The 20,442-nt window shown below is 40.8% G+C and overlaps 1 pseudogene; it reads left to right on the top strand.

Annotated features, from left to right (window-relative positions):
• LOC117530528 overlaps positions 1-20,442 on the top strand; it is a 57,385-nt pseudogene that overhangs the window by 32,790 nt on the left and 4,153 nt on the right.

Genomic DNA, 20,442 nt, shown 5'->3' with positions numbered 1-20,442 from the left:
ATTTTGCAAACTGGGCTGGTTTTATCAAAATACTTAACACACTTCACAAAGCCATACACCCAAACGGCAAAAACACCTCTTATATCCTGAAAAGTGAAGCACTACAACAAAAACTACATATACAATCAAAATCAGACTTTTATTTGAATAGACTGTACAATTGTACATACAACTAAATGTGTCCTCTGCATTTAATCCATCCTAATTACAGTTGGACACAATCCAGCCACTAGGAGCAGTGGGCAGCCACACTATGGCACCCAGGGACCAATTCTAGATGTAGAGATGCTCCTTTGGTCAGGGGCAGACAACGTAGCAGAGCCTAAATAAGCCTGTTTTTGATAGTGGGAGGAAACCAGAGTGCCCAGAGGAAACCCACACAGACACGGGGAGAACATGTAAACTTCACACAGAAAGGGCAAGAAGTGATCCCACAACCTTCTTGCTGTGAGGCACCAGTGCTAACCAGTAGGCCATGTGCCACCAAAATTAGTGCATCAAATAGCATACACTTCATTCAGATTTTTTTCTAACCAAGTACATACACATTGTTGTGCATAATGAAAAGCATTGTTAGTATACTTTGCCATAATACTAAATTAGTTCAAATTGTAGAAAATTCTTTAGATTGTTCACATGCACAGAAATACTTGCAGATACACACACATGCTGTAGAAACATTTATTTATTTCACCAAACAAGTCAGTGCAACATATGCACAGCAGATCTATTTACATTGGAGTGAACAATAATATGCTCACAAAAACCAGTAAACTGAAAAAGACAACTGCAGAAAAAATGTCGGAATAATAATTGGGCAGCATCTTGCCGCACAGCTGGGTCTGGCCACAACGCCTTGTCCACATTACAGGCAATAGCTTCCATTGCCAGACATCGAGGGAAGAAGCGCCTTGAGTGCTTTATCCATCCTTGAATCGCACCCACATCAGTTTCATCACATGCCTCTTCCATAGCCTGCACAAGAGGCATGTGCGCAAAGGGCCGCCGTTCATATACCTTCCACCACCGTGCTGAAAAGAACGCTTCTATGGGGTTCAGAAATCGTGAGTATGGTGGAAGGTATTGCACGAGAAACAGTGGATGGTCAGCAAACCAGTTTTGGACTGGGACTGCACGATGAAAGCTTACGTTGTCCCATACAACAACGTACCGGTGTCTTTGATGGTTTGCATCATTCATACACTCTGGTGGTATGAGTTTGTTGTAGAGTCTGTCCAGAAATGTGGGATTATAGGCTGTGTTGTATGGTCCAGGGTTGGCATGACAGTGGAAAATGGCAGCACACATTGTGATGTTCCCACCACATTGGCCAGGAACATGTATAATGGCTCTGTGGCCAATGATGTTTCTTCCCCTTCTTCTGATCTTTGCTAGGTTGAACTCAGCCTCATCTGTAAAGATGAACTCATGTGGGATTGCATGAACATCCATTTCCAGTACTCCCTGAAATCAAAGAACAAAAATCTGTCAATATGGTATTATCCAGTACACTGAGAAACAATGTTGCGTGTAGTGTACTGCAGTCAATATTGTACTTACATCCACATACGCTATTCTGAGCTCTTTGTTTCTTTGAGAGTTTCTCTCAAAAGGCATCTTTATAAAGTTGTTTCAGTCTGATTTGGTTTTGCTTGAGAATGCGAGTCAATGTGGACAGACTTACTCGTTGAATGTTATTGAATATGGTGTTATCTTGGATGATGTGGCTTTGAATTTCAAAAACTAAGCTTACACTGGTAGCTTCCTGTACTGCGGTGAACATTTGGCCCTTTCCTCCATCATGGTTGCACCTCTCAGTCCTTCAGAAAAACAAAAATATATTGCCCCTTGGTCTAAGGACTCTGTTGTGTCTGCGTGACCAAGCTTAGGTTTTTTGTTGACATCATCCCAATATGTCTGACAAAACACATTTCAAAACTACCACATTTCAACATACTTGGAGAAATTTGTACAGCATTAAAGCTGAAGGTAATTCTTTTTTTGACAAACTACCAGCTGTATTGGCATGGAAGTTGGAAAATTACATTCCTTTATGACTGACGTTTTCATAAAATAAACAGCTACGGTTTGTCTACCACGTCAATATAGAGTTGGATCATTTTCTTTGTATGTACAGAGAAATGTTGGTGTGTTACTGAACATGAATCTGGAGATTTTTTTTTTTTTCTTTCTAAAATGAGTAAATTGAATAATTTTTCCTGTCTGTTGATAGGAAAAAGTTGCCTCCACAGCATGTCTTTTTCCTGGTTCTTTCCCTCAGCCCCAACCAGTCTCAGCAGAAGACTGCCCCTCCCTGAGCCTGGTTCTGCTGGAGGTTTCTTCCTGTTGAAAGGGGGTTTTTCCTTCCCACTGTGGCCAAGTGCTTGCTCATAGGGGGTCGTTTTGACCGTTGGGGTTTTTCATAATTATTGTATGGCCTTGCCTTACAATATAGAGCGCCTTGGGGCAACTGTTTGTTGTGATTTGGCGCTATATAAAAAAAAAGTTGATTGATTGATTGATTGATATGCATATGGAAATGTCACTTTTCATTATTGGGGGTTTGTTGTTCAATTTCCTGGTTGTGACATCCTGTCAGTCACTGCACTGACCTTTGAGTTTCAGGTTGTCAGTTGTTTTTTGTGCAGACAGTTTGACACATAAGAAATGCCCATTTCACGGCAGTGCGGATACAATCCGTGTCGTTACTACACTGTGTGAATGCAGTGTCAGGCTCATGGTCTCAGTTGTGTTGTACTGTAATGGTCACTGCTTCACCCTGATTGTGGTCCTCTGGAGTATATTTTTTCCCCCCTGTATAAAGGTTTTTTTAGTTAAATGCACATTTTCCTGTGAACATGTCCCGAGCCGTGTTACTGTCGGCCTAAATTTCCCTCCTCTACTTCCTGCTCCTGTTCCGCTGTTGGCGGAACCAGACTTTTGGTGATTGTAGACATTGGCAATGAGGCGGGCTGAGGAGCACAGAGGGCATGCAGGTCAACAAAGAGTGTCTGTTTGTGAGTGACGTGGGGCTTCAGCTGCCCGCTCGCATAACGCGATTAACCCTGAAGACCACAGGGTGAGCGAGTGAGGACCGCCACCTCAGCTCCACCCCATGTTCTCTTCCTCATATGGTTTAAAACACAGGAAATAAAACATCAAAATGTGAACCCACGGTTTTAATATTAGCACACTAAGAATCAGAAGTAGTAGATTATATTTAAAGTGGATATGACACCTAAAAAAAAAATAGGTAAAACTGATATAAATATCAAAAATATACATACAGTATAGTAAATTGGAAGTGGTTTTAATCATTATCACTGACAAATAAAGTTTGTACAGCTTCTCAAAAGTGTGTTTCTTGGAAAGCGCACTGGCAGCATTCCATCAGCGGTCACATGATGCCGTGACATCACAGCGTGTAGAGTCCCATCTTTGTCTGTTCAATTGACAACAGGAACAGATAGACCTCAGCATGGACAGTGATGAGATCGAGAACTTTTCTGACTCCTCTTCAAGTGTGGATTATTTCTGTGAGGAAATCAAGACTGACTCGGATCCTGAGGATGTCGCAGCAGTGATTAGACCCTACAGATTGGAGCCGTATCATTCGGATGAACATTCAAACCAGGAGCATTCTGGCATGCCGACGGTGTTTATGACGGAGCCAAAGCAGAGGCAAGAGACGTGCCAATTCCGATGGATTTTGAAAAGCTGCAGAATACGGAATGGTAAGGGAGGCTTTGATTTTTGTTGCTGCTGTTTATAACACTATAAATATAGCATTTTCAATTCTAGCGTCTGTTTACCGCCTTTGTTATTTTTACGGACCCACGATAGTGTAGCTACTACTTACGGACCACTGTCATTACCTTCGGGTTTTTGCCATTTTCAAGTGCCAGTCATTGCATTCATCCGTGTTTAGTTACGTTATTTTCACAAAAGAATAGGAAATAAACGGCGAAAGTTTCGAAAAAGATCACCAAAAACAACAGTGAACATGCTGCCGCCGTGTTTACTATGTATTGCACTGATATTTTTCGAAGTTCTTTTGACCATTTCAATCAATCAATCAACTTTTTTCTTATATAGCGCCAACATATTATTTGGGGTTGACATTTTAGGTGTTCCTGTGAGCGGTGAGAACATGGAGACGGTAGAGGAAAGTGTCTGCTGTTGGGAGCAAATGCGGGTGTGTGAGCAGAGGGAGCGGCAGCCTGACATTTCGTGTACCGCACAACACCATGGCGTTCGATCAATCTGCCTGGACTTGAAAAGGCTAAAACCTTTCGCCCTTGTGTTTGTGCAATATGCTGCGACACACTGGTCAGGCATATCGACAAACAAGTTCCTGATAGCTGTGTTTAATCAAAGTTTCTGCCGCTAAAAAAAGTGTAAACAACGGCCGCCATGCGTACAAGCCGATATGGTCTACAGGCAGTGACGTATTTCCGGTTTGTTGCTTAGCGGGAAGCTGGTCACGGGGCATGCAGATTTTTCAGTGGCGGGATGTTCAAATGTTGTATATAACGGGAGAACCGCATCCATTTCCCCAAAACGCTTAGGTTGACCGAATTATATAACCTTTGTTACATGTAATAAGACCATATTGTCTTTAAGTGTCATATCCACTTTAAGCTCTTTGCTAATTATAAATTACACAAAAGATTTAAGTCTCAATTTAAGAAATTCAACAAATTTGCCTAATGTTGGCTGTTAAACTGTTTCCATAAACTTTTACCATGATGAACAAAGGCTCTACAACCTGACTTCTTCAACCTAGGAACACGGAGCAGGACATGCGGCGGCACATAAGGCTCAACGAGTTCAGCAAGCAAAGTTTAAGGAAAACCACTGTGTGTTTTATATGTTAGCAGGATAGTCTTGGAAATCTGACCTAGCACCAAGGTTATATGAGCAAAATATCGGCTTTCTGATCATCTGAAGTCTTCATATACTGCCACCATGTGGTAAAGCGGGAAATTAAACAGGATAGACATCAGTTCCAGAAGATAGAAAAGTATGAATCAGTATCTTTGTCAGCCATATATGGGCTCAGTTGAAATGCAGCGTTACCCAAAACCAAAAAAAAGTTTTTTTTTGTGTTTCACTCTAATATTTAATTCAAAAGAGAAAGAATCACACACATTTTATATAGTTTCAATACTTTTTGTGCTTTTCTCTTCGTTCACTCTCTCATTCTCACAGCCTTGTTGCTGTATGCGCCCCCTCATTGTGTGCACCCACACTCGCCCTTCCTTGTTTCAGCTGTCTGCCGATCTAATATAATTAAGTCCCAAAACCACCAGAACACACTTCCTTTGACTTGTTGCTTGTTCACCAGCATTTGAACCGTATTTGGAGTTTCTCCTTTATGGACAAAATAACGAGTTAAACTCACCGTCAGCTCCTTCAGTGAAGACCTAAACCAGGCAGATCTTTCCTACAGCACGCAAATGGCTTCATCTCAAAACCCCCACTTGTTTTGGTGTTAAATTATTCCCAACATACTAAATCTGTTGAAGACAAAATCTGTTGATTTTTATCTTTCGTTCATCTCAACAAAAAGAAGCTGAATTTCTGCTTTATACCAAGGAGTCGTTTCAGCTGGATTAACAGTCAAAAGGAGAATTTCTGTTCATTTTCAGGAAAAATCTTTGGGGATTTCTGATGAATTGAAGACCAATTCTGCTCTTGGTTACCATGGTAACACTTCGGTTTCAGAAAGTGTTTCATTAAAGCCTGTAAACAATGTAATCTTGGAAGTAATTTGACGCCAGTATTAGGATTGTGTAAATCTGAAGAAATCCAGCCGCTCGTCTGGTGGAATGTAGTGCTGTGTGTAATTTATTTTGATAACATGAGTCATGCAATTAAACACAAACTGCATATCGCTGCAGTGAATTGAGTTGAATTGACAGCAGTTTTATTGATTGTTTGTTAATCAGGCAGAAATGATGTTACATTAGACTTTCACAGGATGAAGATTTTGGTTTTTGACTCTTGATTTTATTTTCTGACATTATATACTGTATTTTCCTGGGTATAAAATGTGGTTTTATTTTTTAAACTAGTTTGGGAGGTGCTGCGACTTAGACACTGGTGCACTTTCAGTACAAAAATAATGATCTGTTAATAATAATAACTACTTATAACTGGCTTTCTCTGGAATCAAAACACTAAAACAAATAAACTCAGTAATTGGAGAATAAATGCCAATAATGCAACAATACACAAAAATCCCAAATTAAAATGCTGATTCATGTCTTTATTAGAGTGTTTCCAATGCTGTCTGATCCACACTGTTTCCAAATATCTGTGTCCATCTGATGATTTCGTCTGTGATAATGGTGTTGGATAATACCCAGTATGGATGTTTATTTGTCCATCTTGCTCATTTTTGGAATTTAAGAGTGTCTGTGTTAAGAAACAGCACAGCTGTGGTGTGAACATGTGCTACACTTTACTATACTAAGCTGTGCAGAGCTCTGTTGAAGTAGGATAAAAATCCAAATCCACAGAGGCTCAGCATGTCTGAGCCTCTATGGATTTGGACCACTGACTGTGTGGACTGTCTGCAGAACTGACCAACTGTATGAATTTAAAAATGATCCATCTGTATTTCACATTTATCCGAATGGCATGGTTTTTCAAAAATAAAGAAAATTTTGTGTGCGTGTGATAATGGTGTGTATCAGAGTGGCACGCGCGCGTGTGTGTGTGTGTGTGTGTGTGTGTGTGTTTTGGCTCATTTGCAGACTTTAAGAAATCTTGTTGACTAGTTTGCTGTTTTCTCTGATTAAATTGGGGGTTGTGTCATCATCTTTGCTGAGCTTTTACTTTATCCCGTTTTGCTCTTGTTCTCCACAGTGTGTGTTTAATTTAGTTTCTTTTTCCTCTGTCCGGTTGGCCTGTGCTTTCCGTTCGCCGTCGTCATTATGGATGTAATCTGGTTATCGAGCTGCAGCCAGTGTCTGTCTGTCTGTTTAACATTGCTGGCCGGGTTTCCCTGAATGCTGCTCTGTTTAAAGATTAAAAACTGAGAAGGAAAGAGGAAGTTGCGCTGTCGTAGTTTCAGATGACATTTGGCTGCGGAACCAGTTTGGTCAACAACAGCTGGCAGTAAATGGATTTTTGTTTGTGCTGCTCTGATACTTTACATCACAGGTTTCCATATGACACTTTATTTCCTTCACCGATCACACACGTTCTGTGTTCAAACATCATCTCAGCTCCTCGACACTCCCGATCGCCGCTCAGCTCTTCCATGCATCGTTTAGCTCACTTGTTGTCTGAGTCGTCCCTTTAGGAAGGGATTTCATTTTGTTACTCCGATTAAACACAAAATTTCATCGTTTGTTGAGAACCAGAGGAGGCTTCAGGAAGGTTTTTGGGTGAATCCTGAAGTGGCAGAGTGATGGATGTTTGTCTGTGAGATCTGGGCCTTCATAACTAGATGTACAGTAGTGTTCAGAATAATAGTAGTGCTATGTGACTAAAAAGATTAATCCAGGTTTTGAGTATATTTCTTATTGTTACATGGGAAGCAAGGTACCAGTAGATTCAGTAGATTCTCACAAATCCAACAAGACCAAATATGCACAGTCTTAAGGCTATGAAATTGGGCTATTAGTAAAAAAAAAAAAAAGTAGAAAAGGGGTTTTCACAATAATAGTAGCCTTGTGCTGTTGATGCTACAAACTCAAAACTATTATGTTCAAACTGCTTTTTTAGCAATCCTGTGAATCACTAAACTAGTATTTAGTTGTATAACCACAGTTTTTCATGATTTCTTCACAATAGCCCAATTTCATAGCCTTAAGAGTGTACATATCATGAATGTTTGGTCTTGTTGGATTTGTGAGACTCTACTGAATCTACTGGTACCTTGTTTCCAATGTAACAATAAGAAATATACTCAAAACCTGGATTAATCTTTTTAGTCACATAGCACTACTATTATTCTGAACACTACTGTACATTGAGAAGAGCATTGACCTGCACATTGTTGTAGTTATAACACTGTCCTGTGGCCGTTAAATAGAATTACAGATCACTCTATGCCCTTGTTTTCTGGATTTTTTTAAAACCTTTTTTTGTGACTTTTTTCCCATTAAATAAAACCTGAGCTGTTGATTTTGTGCCATTAAAATCAGTTCTGTCCTCTCCTTGTTTCCTATGTCATTTCTTGTCACTCTGCTGTGGTTACCACTGTTGATCTCATCTTCCTTTCTGCTCACCTGGTTTCCTCCTCTCTTCCCCTCTCCTTGTTTCCTCCCCTCCTCTCCTCTTTCCTCTGTTGCTCCATCAGGGCATTGAGGAGGTGTGAGATGATGATCCGGTGTCACAGCAGGGAGGTGGCTTCAAATGGAGCTGTGGTGGGGAAAGCGGTGGAGGACTGTATGAGGGCCATCATCGGAGTCCTGCTCAACCTGACACACGACAACGGTGATCTTTTCCTCGTGTTGCCTAAAGTCGCAAAGTGTCTCAGCGGGATTTACGCTGTTCAAAACACACGATTCTTTACGCACGCAGACCCACAAACTCTGAATTCAGACACACTTGCTAGAATTCACATTATTTTTAAAATGCACTTTTGGGGGAAGGGCGTAAATCTCTTTTTTTTTTTTTTTTTTTTTTTAAGCATCTGTGTATACGTCATAATGTGTCAGCTTGTGTGTCGTTGCAGAGTGGGGCAGCACAAAGACGGGAGAACAGGACGATTTAATAGTCACGGCTCTGAACTGTGTCCTCAAAGTCCCTCAGTTCCTCCCGCAGGAGCAGAGGTTCGACATCAGAGTACTGGTTAGTATCTGACACGCACGCGCTCCGATTGGCCAACATTAAGCCACCCCCCCCACGAGCAACGTTCCAGTCAGAGCTGAGCATCAACTTGAGCCGAAGCAGTAGGATTCTAAAATCCAAAACAGAATTAATTGCAAACTGCTGTTTCTTGTGATTTAATATAAAAATCTGTGAAAGAAACTCAAAGCATACAGTGTGGTTTCTGTATGCAGACCGTCTCGGTGAGTTTCTGTTTAGTGGTTAGCTGTAAACCCTCATTTAGTTTTCTCCTTCTGGGCGAGAGGCCCGTATGTGGAGTATTAGACCTACTCACTTGTGATGGTCCATCCAGAGTGTCATTCATACTGTTTGGGTGCCTGATGTCGACCCGTGAAGACCTCTATTCTGGATAATGTTGTCCCGAGATAGTTTGGGTTTTAACTGCAGTAATGGCGTAGTACAGATCAGGTGACCTGAGGAATATTGATATTCAGGCTGCCAGCTGGTACTGTGGAAGGTCTACCTTTTGGCGCTCTCAGTTTGCGTGTGTGATGTGTTCAGGGTCTGGGCCTGCTCATCAACCTGGTGGAGTACAGTGCCAGGAACCGGTACTGTCTGATGGAGATGGAGATGGAAGGGGAGCAGGGTCCTTGTGACTCCACCGTGCTGCTCAGCCCTCAGCACCAGGACATCACGGGCACTGGCTCGCTGAGCGCCATCGCCGCACTGGTTCAGGTACACCACGACCCAGGAACCAGATTGTGTCACTCACCTTCTTTATTACACAATAAGTTTGTGCGAGAGCATAAAAACTAAACTGTTAGCAGGTTGGTGTGTGTCACGTTCTTCTTTGGTGTGTCACGTCGAAGATGATGTCGTGGCAGTTTCATGCTGTGTGGCTACGATATGGTATTTGGCAGTGGAAAAGGAAGCACCTGGTATCAAATTTGAATTGAATTGAGTTGGATCCATCCAATGGAAGCATTAAAAAAACTGAGTTTTATCCACTGTGAAAATATTTATTCAAATAGTGACTCCTGACTTTTCATTTTTGCGTTAAATTGTATTTCATGTGGAAGACGACGCAGTAATCGACTTGGTTTAAACTGACTGTATCACAGGAAGGAAGCGTGATCGCCTGCTTTTTGCTGAATTACCACCTGGTGGACGAGTTGATCTGCAGCCTCCAAACAGCTTGCCACATATATGAGTCGCTGGCTCTCCATGGCTATTGGCTGAACTAAGACCAGTCACTCATATTAACGCTGTCATACTGAGAGCTGATCTGTGATGTCATTTAAGTGATGTCTTTTTGTTCCTGTGCGTAACAGAAGCGTAACAGACCAGGGTCTGTAGTAGGGATGGGATGACTAGTCGTAATTGTCGACTGTGACTAGCTAACATCTGACTAGTCGACTATTTTTTTTATTAGCCGACTAGACGAAAGGCATTTTTTAAGTTCATTTAACCCTTAAAAGAATCGACCTGCTGGAGCGGCTACCACTGCCTTCACTCAGTGAAGAAAGTGTGCAAACCTTGGCAGGTAAATTAGTCAGCTCAAACAGGTAGTCCATGCCTAGTAAATGGATGCAGGTATCGTCTTCATGCTAATGCTGTTTTTTGTATTTGTGAATTTCTTTCTTTCTTTCTTTCTTTCTTTCTTGCTTATTTGTTAAAATAAATGTCACATTTGAGTTTCACCATGAAGATGTCCAATTTAGTCGGCGACTAGTCAGTGACTAATGGTCATGGCATAACTTCATGGGATGATTTTCATTAGTCGTCCCAACCCTAGTCTGTAGGATTAATGATGCCTGCGTGCTCTGGTGGTTTTCTGGAATGGGGTGGGAACATTTGACAATTTTTATTCTGAAATTTGGTACAAAAAGTCTGTGGGTCACGATCTGGTCACGGTAAGTTGGACTTCCTGATTGAATCCATGTGAGCCCCCAGGGGCCCCAAGAAGTACAGAAAAATGCCATTTTCCCCACACTTCAGGTTATTGCAGATAAACTGATGAATAACTTTTTTTCCCCTCTAATTTTGCATAAAGATTTTTTTTTTTTGAGAGGTTGTCTGCAGGCAAAACAAAAATTTCACATTCCTTGAATCACTCTAAGGGTCCCCAAAAGGCCCAAAAGTTCATTTTGCACACTTAATTTGTGTGTCAGGAACTTTTTTCCATAATTCTGCAGATAGAATCCTTGAATCAATTTCCACAAAAAGTTTCATTCACCTTGAATCTTTCTAAACACCCCCAGGGCTCCCTAGAAGGGTTAAAAATTGCTGTCACCTGATTATTATTATTACTATTATTATTATTATTTCCCCCATACATTTCAATGAATTTGTCTGAAATTTAGTGCAGGCAGTCCTTGTGAATCCTTGTGGGCCCACGGAAGGGCCAAAAATAGTGTAAATTTTGTCGCCCATTTTTCAATTTAGTGTTAGCCTTAGTCTTAGTCACATTTAGTCATTCACATTATTTTTCTTAGTCATGTTTTAGTCGACTAAAAGTCTCAACATTTTAGTCTAGTTTTAGTCAAACAAGAACTCAAGGTATTTTGGTTGAGTTTTAGTCAAAACATTTTAGTCTTTCTATTTATTTCAGAAATAATTTTTGTTTATTAATTCCAGTTGACTTGTGTTCCACAGTAGAAATATTGATTAAATGTCTGGAATAACAAGCATCTTGAATGAATGAATCTTAAATGCAACTTTGCTAAAAGTGCCTTGTTTGTTGTTTGTTTGGTTGGTTGTAGCATGCTGTCTGTTTTACGTTTGGAAAGAGGTGTCCTTTGATTTGAAACGGTGATTCGCTTTGAAGTTATTGATTGTGGAATGATCAGTCTTTCCACCTTTACTTGGCAAAGAGCCGCAGCAAACCCCACAACACACACAGACACGGAGCGAAGGATATTATCATTATTATTTTCATGAGGGACATTAACTTTAGTTTACGAACCAGAGAAGCGGGAAATATTAATGTTCCAGTCCACGGCAGAGATCTGCGTCATTGGCTGCCCCACAAGAAAGGCACATTAACGATGAATGAATAAAAGCTGTCTGTGGGAAGCGGTGGCCGATTCTTGCAGAATCACGCAGCGAGAGAATACGAAATGTAGCCGACAGTACAGTAGAAGAACTGCTGGCACAAACACATGACAGCTGGACTGGATGTTGCAGTTTTTTCTTGTGTACTAGATGAAAATGAGGAGGGAATTTTTTTTTTTTTTTTTCTTGCAAAACATTTTCGTCTCGTTTTTATTCGTCAACAACGCACATTTACGAGCGTTGGTGTTTTTAGAACGTTGGTGCTGTCTCGTCATCGTCTCGTCTTAGTCATTGGAAAAGGGGTTGTTGACGAGTTTCGTCGGACGAAATTAACACTAGCCAGAAATGCATCACCCCCCCATACACACACACACACACTTTTCAGTTTATTGCAGAAAACTGATCAAAAACTTTTTCTCTAATTTTGTTTAAATATTCTTTGGGAGGGTACCTGCAGACAGGGAGGGAAAACAAAGTCTAATTTTCACTGAATCATTCTAAGGGCCTAGAAAAGTGTCACAAATGACACTTTGCACTCATCAAAATTTATAGGTGGGAAACTGCTCAGTAAGCTTTTCTTTGATTCTGTATAAAGAATCATTGAGTCAGTGTTGACCTACACTAAGCTTTTCATTGATCTTGAACCTTTCATGCTACTTTCCCCATATTTGATCAAAATGACTCTTTCGTTGTCCAAGGGACTTCAGCGTATCTTGATCCTGTTTTTCCATGAGATTTTATTTCTTGCTTTGTTGTGCTGTAGCCTACAAACAAAGCCTTACTGAATGACATGGTTCAGAGTCTGGCTTCTGTGTTTTAGTTGTTCAAATTCCATTCATCCTCCTCATTATTTTATATCTACATTTACACATATGAGGTGTGTTTACAGGAAGAAACCCCTTGAGTTTCTGCGACTTGAAAGTCTGCAGAGGAGAAACGCGAGCTGAACTTTATTAGAAGCGACATCTGTCAAAAATAGACTTGGTGTATATTTGAAGTAAAGCAGAGCGTTGTGTTCTTAAAACACACCGCTACGCTGCTGTTGGCTGTCAGATGGGTCTGGTGGGTTTAAGGGGTTAGGGGTAAAACTTAAAATTGTCAACGTCTGGTAAACCACGTCGTCCTCCTCGTCTTTCTCAGCTGTTCCTGCAGCGTGAGCGGGCAGCAGTCCTGGCTGAGGCGCAGACTGATGACCTCATCAAGGAGGCGCCAAAGGCTTCAATGGACCAGAGCGGGGAGTGGCAAGAGACGGGTGGGGAGATCCAGTGGGTTGCCAATGACAACACCTCAGACAAACAGGAGGAGGGCAAGAAGAAGAAGGAGGATGAGGACGAGGAGGAGTTGGACCTCAACAAAGGTACGAATATTTATAGTCTGGGTTCAAATAAAAGATGATCAGCAGGTGAGGTTGTTATTTCAGACTGAAGAAGTTTGGAAGGTGTACGTATTAATAAATTTGAACATGTTTAATCACCCCGCCCCCCAGCTCTGCAGCACGCGGGGAAGCACATGGAGGACAGCATCGTGGCGTCATACACGGCACTGCTGCTGGGTTGCCTGTGTCAGGGAAGCTCGGTGAGACAAAGCTTCACACTGCTCTTATTACCACCATCTGTTTTCTTCACACTCACACCACATGTACATTTGTTCACCTCTGGTTTTGGCCCTCACAACCTGCCGAGCAGTGGATTTTTTTCTTAATGTTATTTTGTCAGTTCTGCTTTTTGATTAGGAAGACGTGACGACGTATTATATATTATAGTTTTAGTTTATTTCCTGCAGCATTGACAGATATGTATTAAATGTTTGTGTCTTATTGTGTGCCTTTTATCACGTTGCTAGGACACACCGTTGCTCCACCCAAAATGGACAGAGTTTTCTTTCAAATTTTTGGGGGCAGATTTCATTTGAGCTCAGTTTACTGACAGTCTGTAGATTCAGTCATTGACTCATTTAGCCTCGAGTTCAGATTGTGGTGAAGCCTGTTGTGGAAATTTTTTTGCCAACAGCCAATCCATGAGCTGTGCACATTTTGAAGTAATGTATAAAACCGAGTTGGCCATGTGACATTCATTTTTGACAACATCCTGCTCTGCTGCTCCACAAACGCATCAATGCAGTTGGACAAGATCACAAATACATTCACGTGAAGTAATTTTCAAACTTGTTAGTTAGTAAACAAGCTGCAGAAAAACTCTTAAAATGACGTTTGACTGCCGTCAAACGACCCATTTGCTTTTTCATGCAGCTTTAATTTGCTTTGTGAAACCATCCTGTTTAACTCCTGGCTAATTCCTACATCAAAATAAACTCTTTATTAAGGGAAACTCATTAAAAAAAAAGTCTTATTTTCTGGAGGGAAGCCTCATCTGTTAAAAATGCATTATGTCGTGCTTTTTCTGTATGTGAAACTCACTTGTTAAAACAGTGAGTTTTAACAACGGACAGGAACTCAGTGCAGCACATGTGCACACCACATCATATGCTGTTACTAAGGACTTTCAAATTTCAGAAATAAACTAGATGGACAAATAAATGTGTGATGGATGTTACTTGATGCAGATTAACACATATAAATTAGAAATTGATATAAATTAATATTAATTGTTATAATATATATTGTTCTTGTTGATAAAAATGAACATGTGATTTGTAAGTATGAGTCAATCTGCTAAAGGGTAATAATATGTAACAAATCACTTAAAATTTCAAATCCATTAATTTATTAATCATTTTTTTATTAAACTTTGATAACTGACAATCATACAAACTAGTGAAAACATAGTGCTTTCATCACATTTTAAAAAAATGACCAGTTATATTTCCAAATCTACGCTTACGTATGTATACTCCTTTCCTAATTTATGTTCAAGGTTGGGTAGGATTACTTGTAATCCAAATGTATGTACATACATACATGTAATCCACATGTATTCTTTCAAAGTAATCCTACCCAACCTTGCTTATGATCTATGACTGACAGCAACAGCCCGACGCTCAGACAGGCATTTTCTCCTTCCTCGCTGAAAGCGGTGAGGTAGTGAAAGCTTGCAGTGGTGTGGGCTTCCCGGAAACACTTGGGCCTCAATTTCCAGGAAATACCAGTATTACGCATGTTATTTCTTGACAAACATCTACATGGTGATAATTTATGGACCTTGAGGCAAGAGGTTTTATCTTTCCATCGGGATTTATTCAATAATATGGTTGACGCCCAAAATATTGTCTATCACAGCTTTTTGTCATGATTTTTGAAGCAGTAACCAGCAATTTCTTTTATTTATTTATTTATTTTAATGGACAGGGTTGTGCGGAACAATTTATATATAAATGAATGAATAAATAAATATAGTGGCTAAAATGCATCATATGGCTCCCAGAAATGCAGAATTTTGGCTTATTGGAAGTGTTACATTTGGCTGGAACAAATTTATTGGCTCACATGAATAGTTTTTTTCTTTTTCTGAAAGGGAGTGGTTGGACTCATACTAGTCGCAGGCCCTCCAAACTACTAATAAAAATAAATAAACAGCTGCTTATACTCTGGAAACTCCAGCACTCATCTCTGAGTGCTAAATTAATGATTGGACACATACAAACTAACGTGCTTTTTCCCCTGTTAAAACAAAACATAAAATGAGGATGATCTGGTCATTAATTTTTCTCCATAGAACCGGTTGCTTCTGGATAAATTTTTACCTTAAAATAATTATTACCAGTAAGTAATTGTGCTTTCTGCACTCGAGTAGGGTGGCACGGTGGATTAGTGGTTTGCACTGCTGCCTCACAGGTTTGATTCTGAGCCAGTCCTTTCTGTGTTCTCCTCGTGTTCGTGTGGGTTCCTTCCGGGGGCTCCGGCTTCCTCCCACTTCCACAGACATGCAGGTTAGATGGATTGATGACTAAATAGGATGTATCAGTGATTGGGTTTCTGTCAGTATGCGGCCCTGTGATAGGCTGGGGTGGCTTGTCCAGGGTGAACCCCGCTAGCCCTCTGACGGCTTTTTGGTCTTCTAGTCTTTTATCAATCAATCAATCAATCAATTTTTTTATATAGCGCCAAATCACAACAAACAGTTGCCCCAAGGCGCTTTATATTGTAAGGCAAGGCCATACAATAATTATGTAAAACCCCAACGGTCAAAACGACCCCCTGTGAGCAAGCACTTGGCTACAGTGGGAAGGAAAAACTCCCTTTTAACAGGAAGAAACCTCCAGCAGAACCAGGCTCAGGGAGGGGCAGTCTTCTGCTGGGACTGGTTGGGGCTGAGGGAGAGAACCAGGAAAAAGACATGCTGTGGAGGGGAGCAGAGATCGATCACTAATGATTAAATGCAGAGTGGTGCATACAGAGCAAAAAGAGAAAGAAACAGTGCATCATGGGAACCCCCCAGCAGTCTACGTCTATAGCAGCATAACTAAGGGATGGTTCAGGGTCACCTGATCCAGCCCTAACTATAAGCTTTAGCAAAAAGGAAAGTTTTAAGCCTAATCTTAAAAGTAGAGAGGGTGTCTGTCTCCCTGATCTGAATTGGGAGCTGGTTCCACAGGAGAGGAGCCTGAAAGCCATTCTACTCTTACAAACCCTAGGAACTACAAGTAAGCCTGCAGTCTGAGAGCGAAGCGCTCTATTGGGGTGATATGGTACTACGAGGTCCCTAAGATAAGATGGGACCTGATTATTCAAAACCTTATAAGTAAGAAGAAGAATTTTAAATTCTATTCTAGAATTAACAGGAAGCCAATGAAGAGAGGCCAATATGGGTGAGATATGCTCTCTCCTTCTAGTCCCCGTCAGTACTCTAGCTGCAGCATTTTGAATTAACTGAAGGCTTTTTAGGGAACTTTTAGGACAACCTGATAATAATGAATTACAATAGTCCAGCCTAGAGGAAATAAATGCATGAATTAGTTTTTCAGCATCACTCTGAGACAAGACCTTTCTGATTTAGAGATATGTGTAAATGCAAAAAAGCAGTCCTACATATTTGTTTAATATGCGCTTTGAATGACATATCCTGATCAAAAATGACTCCAAGATTTCTCACAGTATTACTAGAGGTCAGGGTAATGCCATCCACAGTAAGGATCTGGTTAGACACCATGTTTCTAAGATTTGTGGGGCCAAGTACAATAACTTCAGTTTTATCTGAGTTTAAAAGCAGGAAATTAGAGGTCATCCATGTCTTTATGTCTGTAAGACAATCCTGCAGTTTAGCTAATTGGTGTGTGTCCTCTGGCTTCATGGATAGATAAAGCTGGGTATCATCTGCGTAACAATGAAAATTTAAGCAATACCGTCTAATAATACTGCCTAAGGGAAGCATGTATAAAGTGAATAAAATTGGTCCTAGCACAGAACCTTGTGGAACTCCATAATTAACTTTAGTCTGTGAAGAAGATTCCCCATTTACATGAACAAATTGTAATCTATTAGACAAATATGATTCAAACCACCGCTGCGCAGTGCCTTTAATACCTATGGCATGCTCAATCTCTGTAATAAAATTTTATGGTCAACAGTATCAAAAGCAGCACTGAGGTCTAACAGAACAAGCACAGAGATGAGTCCACTGTCCGAGGCCATAAGAAGATCATTTGTAACCTTCACTAATGCTGTTTCTGTACTATGATGAATTCTAAAACCTGACTGAAACTCTTCAAATAGACCATTCCTCTGCAGATGATCAGTTAGCTGTTTTACAACTACCCTTTCAAGAATTTTTGAGAGAAAAGGAAGGTTGGAGATTGGCCTATAATTAGCTAAGATAGCTGGTCAAGTGATGGCTTTTTAAGTAATGGTTTAATTACTGCCACCTTAAAAGCCTGTGGTACATAGCCAACTAACAAAGATAGATTGATCATATTTAAGATCGAAGCATTAAATAATGGTAGGGCTTCCTTGAGCAGCCTGGTAGGAATGGGGTCTAATAAACATGTTGATGGTTTGGATGAAGTAACTAATGAAAATAACTCGGACAGAACAATCGGAGAGAAAGAGTCTAACCAAATACCGGCATCACTGAAAGCAGCCAAAGATAACGATACGTCTTTGGGATGTTATGAGTAATTTTTTCTCTAATAGTTAAAATTTTGTTAGCAAAGAAAGTCATGAAGTCATTACTAGTTAAAGTTAAAGGAATACTCAGCTCAATAGAGCTCTGACTCTTTGTCAGCCTGGCTACAGTGCTGAAAAGAAACCTGGGGTTGTTCTTATTTTCTTCAATTAGTGATGAATAGAAAGATGTCCTAGCTTTACGGAGGGCTTTTTTATAGAGCAACAGACTCTTTTTCCAGGCTAAGTGAAGATCTTCTAAGTTAGTGAGACGCCATTTCCTCTCCAACTTACGGGTTATCTGCTTTAAGCTACGAGTTTGTGAGTTATACCACGGAGTCAGGCACTTCTGATTTAAAGCTCTCTTTTTTAGAGGAGCTACAGCATCCAAAGTTGTCTTCAATGAGGATGTAAAACTATTGACGAGATACTCTATCTCACTTACAGAGTTTAGGTAGCTACTCTGCACTGTGTTGGTATATGGCATTAGAGAACATAAAGAAGGAATCATATCCTTAAACCTAGTTACAGCGCTTTCTGAAAGGCTTCTAGTGTAATGAAACTTATTCCCCACTGCTGGGTAGTCCATCAGAGTAAATGTAAATGTTATTAAGAAATGATCAGACAGAAGGGAGTTTTCAGGGAATACTGTTAAGTCTTCTATTTCCATACCATAAGTCAGAACAAGATCTAAGATATGATTAAAGTGGTGGGTGGACTCATTTACTTTTTGAGCAAAGCCAGTAGAGTCTAATAATAGATTAAATGCAGTGTTGAGGCTGTCATTCTCAGCATCTGTGTGGATGTTAAAATCGCCCACTATAATTATCTTATCTGAGCTAAGCACTAAGTCAGACAAAAGGTCTGAAAATTCACAGAGAAACTCACAGTAACGACCAGGTGGACGATAGATAATATCAAATAAAACTGGTTTTTGGGACTTCCAATTTGGATGGACAAGACTAAGAGTCAAGCTTTCAAATGAATTAAAGCTCTGTCTGGGTTTTTGATTAATTAATAAGCTGGAATGGAAGATTGCTGCTAATCCTCCGCCCCGGCCCGTGCTATGAGCATTCTGACAGTTAGTGTGACTCGGGGGTGTTGACTCATTTAAACTAACATATTCATCCTGCTGTAACCAGGTTTCTGTAAGGCAGAATAAATCAATATGTTGATCAATTATTATATAATTTACTAACAGGGACTTAGAAGAGAGAGACCTAATGTTTAATAGACCACATTTAACTGTTTTAGTCTGTGGTGCAGTTGAAGGTGCTATATTATTTTTTCTTTTTGAATTTTTATGCTTAAATAGATTTTTGCTGGTTATTGGTAGTCTGGGAGCAGGCACCGTCTCTACGGGGATGGGGTAATGAGGGGATGGCAGGGGGAGAGAAGCTGCAGAGAGGTGTGTAAGACTACAACTCTGCTTCCTGGTCCCAACCCTGGATAGTCACGGTTTGGAGGATTTAAGAAAACTGGCCAGATTTCTAGAAATGAGAGCTGCTCCATCCAAAGTGGGATGGATGCCGTCTCTCCTAACAAGACCAGGTTTTCCCCAGAAGCTTTGCCAATTATCTATGAAGCCCACCTCATTTTTTGGACACCACTCAGACAGCCAGCAATTCAAGGAGAACATGCGGCTAAACATGTCACTCCCGGTCTGATTGGGGAGGGGCCCAGAGAAAACTACAGAGTCCGACATTGTTTTTGGAAAGTTACACACCGATTCAATGTTAATTTTAGTGACCTCCGATTGGCGTAACCGGGTGTCATTACTGCCGACGTGAATTACAATCTTACCAAATTTACGCTTAGCCTTAGCCAGCAGTTTCAAATTTCCTTCAGTGTCGCCTGCTCTGGCCCCCGGAAGACAATTGACTATGGTTGCTGGTGTCGCTAACTTCACATTTCTCAAAACAGAGTCGCCAATAACCAGAGTTTGATCCTCGGCGGGTGTGTCGTCGAGTGGGGAAAAACGGTTAGAGATGTGAACGGGTTGGCGGTGTACACGGGGCTTCTGTTTAGAACTACGCTTCCTCCTCACAGTCACCCAGTCGGGCTGCTTTCCCGGCTGCTCGGGATCTGCCAGGGGGTAACTAACGGCGGCTAAGCTACCTTGGTCCGCACCGACTACAGGGGCCTGGCTAGCTGTAGAATTTTCCACGGTGCGGAGCCGAGTCTCCAATTTGCCCAGCCTGGCCTCCAAAGCTACGAATAAGCTACACTTATTACAAGTACCGTTACTGCTAAAGGAAGCCGAGGAATAACTAGACTTTTATGTGATCACTTTGAGCAGTAAAGATTTGTTTCTGCACTGGGCGCACACTGGGATAAAAACTGTTCAGGTCTGATGCGTTTTTTTTCCCCATTTGTCTCTCCGGCAGCTGAATGTGACTACTGTGAGAGAGAACCTGCCCAAAGGAGATTTCTCCATCATGACGGAAATGCTGAAAAAATTCCTCAACTTCATGAACCTCACGGTGAGTAACTTTTTTTTTTTTTAACAATCTTCCAGTGAAAAGTCCACCACAGAATGCCGCTGC

The sequence above is a fragment of the Thalassophryne amazonica genome, chromosome 18, assembly GCF_902500255.1.
Source record: "Thalassophryne amazonica chromosome 18, fThaAma1.1, whole genome shotgun sequence".
Classification (NCBI taxonomy): Eukaryota; Metazoa; Chordata; class Actinopteri; order Batrachoidiformes; family Batrachoididae; genus Thalassophryne; species Thalassophryne amazonica.
Note: the sequence above shows the minus strand (reverse complement) of the source record. Positions and strands in the feature narration are given on the sequence as shown.